Raw genomic sequence first — 5,922 nt, 5'->3', positions numbered from 1 at the left:
CGTCCAGCCCGAGAACCTCAGAGAAGGAGGTGACGGGACGCGGCGAGGTGGGGGAAGGGGGCAGCCGAGGGGGGCGTGCGGGGAGATGGCAACTGTGGGAGAGGGCAGGGGTCGTGGCGGAGCAGTGGGGCCGGGCGGAGGGGCGTAAACAAGGGCCCAGGCTGCGCCGGGCTAGGGGTGTGAGAGAGGCCGAGTGGAGAGTGGGGAGTGGGGCAGCGATCCCGACGGATCGAGGGGTAGGGGCGGGGGGCGGAGAGGCTGGGCGTGTGGAGGGGAAAGGGGGCTTGTGGCATGTGGTGGTTGGAGGGTGGACAGGACCGCAGTGTGTGGGTTGCTGTGTGCAGATGGGTAAGGTGAGACGGGGACCCAAGACGTTTGGGGGGGTAGGTTTTGAAAGTGTTAAGTTGGGGGGGAGGGGAAGAGCCGAGGGTAGAATTTGGGTGGAAAGGAAGGAAACGGAGCTTTGGGGGAATGGAGAGTGTCGGCGTGACGAAGTAATGGAGAAAGTGAGGGACTGGGAGGAAAGTTTGGGAGGAAGAGGAATGGGATGGGAGACAGGACAGTGGAGCTGTGCGGAGATTAGAGGTTCAGGGGTTTCCCTTTCCTCTGTGCAAAGAAAGGCAGGACAGAGTTAAGTATCATCAGTTGCAGCCAATTCTAATTGTCAGGCCCTTAGCTTTTAATAGGGTGGGAAGGACAGAAGGGAATGGTCATGTGAGTTTGAAGAATTGGGGTTGGATGAACGTTCAACTGGATTTGCTTACCAAAAGCTCCCCAGCTTACTGCCCCCTTGTTTTCCTGCTTATAAAACGAGTGGGGAGCAGGGGATCTGGTGTCGATTGAGTGTGTAAGAAGTAAAGGACTTTTAGTTTCTGACAATTAGAAAAGCAAGAGGGAGGAAGCTGCTTTGACTATATTGGAGGCTCTGCAAGGCTGTGGCAGGCAGTATACCGAAAGAACAGGATAGCATCTAGGCAGACCCTTCTTTTACTGTTCTTAGTGCTAGGAGGGAGGGGCAAGCAAACACTAGAGAGAAAAGTTTTCTAGTGAAATGTGGGTATGTGAGTGGATGCTGTCCAGTGAGTATTTTGTTCTCACTGTGTGATAGGGAAGGAAAGGGCAAAGGTAGAATTTAGAGGCTAATTCTGGCTTGATCATATGAAGAATGTGCCACCTTTGGCTGGAAACACTCCTTTCTGAGGAAGGTGAAAGTAAATGCTCATATTGTAACAAAATAGCTGGGTCTCTTGAGGAATCCAGGGGAAGGTAGGAAGGATTCGGAAAGTAAGTGGTGTCATCCCCCCCCTCCCCCCCCCCAGTAGTTAGTTGAATTGAGGACCTTTCTTGCCATATGTCACTGAGACTGGGATTTCTTGGAGTTGGTACTGTTTTCTGAGCCTGGGGGTTTTGATGTGAGTCTCTCAGCTTAAAGTATATCTCTTCTGCCAAATTGTCTTTAGGCTTGTCTGTATTTTTGCAAGTGAGATTGACTTAACTCTTTGGACTTTTGAAGTTTCAAAACATAGCTTGAAAATTGACTTTTTCCTCCCTCTTTCCTTATTTTTCTGTTTCGCTGCTGGATTTGAATCGTGCTTGGTGTAGGAAGAGACCTTGGAAATTAAGTTTCTTGCAGAGGTAAGTCTGGAACTTTATTGTTTTCAAGTAAGGAGAGGGAAAGGGAATGGCATGAGAAATGCACTGAGGCTGAATTTTCACCTTCCCAGCTGAAGGTGGGAGACAGAGATTTGTTAGTTACTGTTTCTTTTGGTAGTTGGAGATAAGAGGGAAGGGAGAAGGGAAATTAGGTATCTTGGGCAAACCCCCAGCTTTGGTTTGTTAGTATCTTACTCCTATTGGTCAATTCTGAGAGAAACATTTAGAACATATGGAGCATTGTACTGTATGTAGTACATTGTCTACTAAATGTTACCTTTGGAGGATTGTGGAAGCAACCTCTAACTTTTCCTTTAGCTTATTCTTTCTTTTGGATGTTCGATGTTCCTGAACTCTTCTTTTGAAAGCGTGGTAATGTAATTCTGACTGCCAGCCACTTGGCTACTGTCTTCCTAGTTTCACCAGCAGAAAAGGCCTCTATGTTCTCTTGGGCATCTCTAAGATAATCCGTGCTGTTTTCAAGCGACCGCTCTTTTCCGTTCTTCCACATGAATTTCTCCGAAAGGCTTTGGAAAGATAGTGAACAACTCTGGTTCTTACAGATTTCTCAATTAAGAGAAAAACCTGTAGATAGGAGGGGGCTTCAAAAAGTTTGTGGGAAAATTCTATTATCTTTTATTTATTTATAATCATTTTACTGGGGGCTCCTGCAACTCTTATCATAATCCATACATATAACAATTGTGTAAAGCACATTTGTACATTCGTTGCCCTCATCATTCTCAAAACATTTGCTCTTCACTTAAGCCTCCTGGCATCAGCTCCTCGTTTTCCCCCCTCCTTCATGAACCCTTGATGATTTGTAAATTATTATTTTGTCATATCTTACACTGTCCGACGTCTCCCTTCACTCACTTTTCTACTGTCTGTCCCCCAGGGAGGAGGTTATATGTAGATCCCTGTAATCGGTTCCCCCTATTCTATTATCTTCAAATTCAATTTTCTCACCAAGTTTCTGAAGTCCTCTCAGATATATAGTCCATCTCTTGGCTGTTAGCTGACTTGGACCATCCTAAAGCAACAACACAACTCTGGAAAATTTAGCACTTTCTCAGAGTCAGTAATTATCCTTTGGAAACTCTAGAGAGGGACCCACAAGTTAGAATCGCAAGTGGAACCAGCAGGATCAGGACTTTGTTTATTGGCGTGCTCGTTGCTGGGTATTTGACCGTGTTTTAGACACCAAGGTTCGGAAGTTCTGCATTTCTGTTTAGAGGGTTACATTCTCATTCATCTAGGATATCTGCATAATTTAAGCCGAGTTCCCTTGCCTCGCTGCCACAGAAAGTTGAGTATATTTTGGTTTAAGAGCAAGTCAGTCACATTTTTTGAGTGCTGGAGTTACATTGCTGGAACCCTGTCTGTGTTGCTGAGTGAACTTAAACATCCTAGCAGATAACCTAAGTGGGGCAGGCTGCCGATTCGCCTGCCTGACAGCCTCCTGACAGTTCTTGGGAATGACCTGTTAAAGTTTCTTGGGAAATTTCAAAGTTTTGTATCATTGCATAAGCTGTATAAGTTGGATCAGCCACATGAAAAAAGAAGGGTCAGCTACAGGTTTCGTTTTCAGGACTTTAATAGTGGCCTCATGGGATAAGTGCAGGATCCTTTGTATCTGTCTTGCAGAGGTTGGTATTTCTCTTATCCCCACAGTGATCCAGATTGAACTAGGTCAAAATAGACCTCCTGGGATGAGGCAGAAGGGAATGTGGCCCTGTACCTACTGTGTACTTGAATGGCAACAGCAGGTGATGGAGCCAAGGTTGAAATGGGATGGAACTCTTAGTGTTAGCTGGATTTAGGAGTTAAAATGAACCTATGTCTAACTGGCTTTTCTTCTAGATGTTGCATGATGGGTTGGGATATGAGGGACCAAATGGCTGATTCCTTTTGGTGTAGGGTGGAAGCTATGTTGTCTCTTTTTTTGATCCTTGCTCCACTTAGATTAACGTTTGGAATATTCAGTGATAGTGACATTTTGAATGGGGTAGTTTTTTCTTTGGGGGCCTCTACTGTGCATTGTAGGAGCTTAGTAGCATCCCTGGCCTCTACAGTACCATCTCCCACCCCTCAAAGTCATTATAATAAAAAATAGGAATGTCTTCTCAAAATTAAACCAAATTAAATCTATTGCCATTAATTTAATTCCGACTTGTGATTATCAAGTGTTGTGTGTCCCCCCACGCCCCCCTTATGGGGACATGGGACAAAATCACCCTTGTTGCGAACCACTAAGCTAAAAGCTCCAAACCCTTAAAAGGCCTAGCTGGAGATGTAGGACTTAAAGCTGGTTGATTTATTTTCTAAGTAGCCCCACTGGCATAGTGATTACATGCTCATCTGTTAACCAGAAAGTCAGTGGTTCAAACTCACCAGCTACTCTGTGGGAGAAAGAGGAAGCTGATGTAGAGATTACAGCCTTGGAAAGCCTATGGACCTGATCTACTCTGTCCTGTAGGGTCTCTGAGCTGGAATTAACTTAACAGCAATGTTGTTGTTGTTTTCTTTTGCCTGAAATGTAGGGAATTAAACTTCAAGGGACCTAAGCCCTTTGTAGAATTTCATCGTTTGATTCATAATTGGAATTATAGTGCTTTCTTGTGTTTTGTCTTATTTCCTAGGGGCAGGTATGGGGTGGAAATGTTTCTTCATCGCCTGGGATGTAGCCAGGTCACTGAATTGGGGAGCACTGAAACAACCTGCTCTTCTGATTGATTGAATGTGAAACCTACCCATCTGTTTTCTCTGGGATTCTCATAATCAGCAGCTGGCCAAAGGGAACAGGTGGGATAGGGAATGAAAAGTTGTAGGGGGTTCTAAAGAGGCTCGGTTTTCTCATGTTGCCAGCACTGAATAAGAAGTTATTTTCCTACAGCCCTCTCCATTTGCACCCGGTGACAGCAGTGAGTGAAATAAGAGAGGAGGAGTCCAGGAACACGAGCCTCCAGTTGAATAGCTATTTTCCCAGCTGTTTTTCACGCTTTGGGTGAGGCATCTGCTCTCAAAACTAGATGTAGCTTATATTTTCTTTCCACATATCAGAACTTATGACATGGAGCTAAATGATTGCAGGGTTGTAAAAATAGTGACCCATAACTGTCTAACCTTCTCTCACTTCAGGAGGGGGAAGAGGGAATCAACATCAACCCAAGCCTGCTTATTATGAAGTTGATGGTCCTACATACCTCCTCACTCCAATCTTTCTACTAGTTCTGACACAAGCTGCCCCTGCCACAGCAATCTCTACTTCTCTGTTGGATTCAATTACTCATTACAACGGCCACACAGAATTCCCAGTTACAGGGTTTAGTAGGGAAGTAACAGGCTATAATTCAGGATCAGGAACGGTTTAGGATACTGGGGTTTGATCAAGAAGGAGTCTGGTGGTAGGGTTCCACGTTGGGCTGCTAACTGCAAAGTCGGCAGTTTGGAGCCACGAGCTCTTCTGCAGGAGAAAGATGAGGCTTTCTACTCCTATAAGGAGTCTGAGTTTAGGAAATCCGCAGGGGCAGTTCTTCCCTGTCCTGTAAGCCTGTTTTGAGTTGGAATCGGCTTGATGGCAGTGAGTCAGACATTGTTCAAGACAGCCTCTTCTCAGCTGTGCCAGCAGAGAGGCCTTCCTTGGCCCCTAGGTTTCTGCTTGGGCAAGTGCTACAAATATCTTTAGCTCTGCCAGTAAGTGCTGAGAGGCACCTAACTCTGCCAGTAAACTTTGGACCAAAGGCAATCAGCTCTTTGCTAGTCAGTGTGTCCACTGTAGTGGCCTCATTTGATAGGCCATGAGACCCAGCATGCTCTGTTGCACTGGTCTCCTGGTTTTGCTGCCACCATTTCTCTGCAGCTGCTGCTTCCCATCTTGGGCTGTTTCCAGTGTTACTGCACTACCTACTCTCGCTCTCACTGTCTTGAGTTGAGGTTCTTAGCTCAAGGCCCCTGAGTTCAAAGGATTAGCTTTTCTCATCATTTCTTGTTGGTAGGAACCCCCCTCTGCGTTCATGTGCCTTATGTACACTATCAACAAGCTGTCTGATCACCTATGAGGGCCACAAGTACTTTATTTGCAGGGTCTCACCCAATCCAAAGACTAGGGTTCAGACCAAACTCATTGCCATCAAATCTATTCTGACTTATAGTGACTCCATAGGATAGGCTACAACTGCCCTTGTGGGTTTCTTTTTTTTTTTTTAAACATTTTATTAGGGGCTCATACAACTGTTATCCCAATCCATACACACATCAATTGTGTAA

At 45.4% G+C, this 5,922-nt stretch overlaps 1 protein-coding gene across 5 annotated transcripts in view; it reads left to right on the top strand.

The window, feature by feature from the left end:
* Nucleotides 1-17: 17 nt before the first annotated feature.
* The window catches only part of DEDD (death effector domain containing), a 14,412-nt gene continuing 8,507 nt past the window's right edge, over nucleotides 18-5,922 (top strand). The window contains exons 1-2 of one of the 5 annotated variants that reach the window (XM_045298418.1): nucleotides 18-47; nucleotides 1,603-1,635. The gene's annotated coding sequence lies outside the window, so the exon portion shown is untranslated. Of the gene's footprint in view, nucleotides 48-1,602; nucleotides 1,636-4,295; nucleotides 4,459-4,497; nucleotides 4,661-5,922 lie in introns of those variants that run through there. The other 4 variants (XM_004716526.3, XM_045298415.1, XM_045298416.1 and 1 more) reach the window with 4 other exon arrangements.

The sequence above is a fragment of the Echinops telfairi genome, unplaced genomic scaffold (assembly GCF_000313985.2).
Source record: "Echinops telfairi isolate 266 unplaced genomic scaffold, ASM31398v2 ScPeMD7_7425;HRSCAF=8463, whole genome shotgun sequence".
Lineage (NCBI taxonomy): Eukaryota > Metazoa > Chordata > Mammalia > Afrosoricida > Tenrecidae > Echinops > Echinops telfairi.
This window is presented reverse-complemented; position numbering and strand designations above follow the sequence as displayed.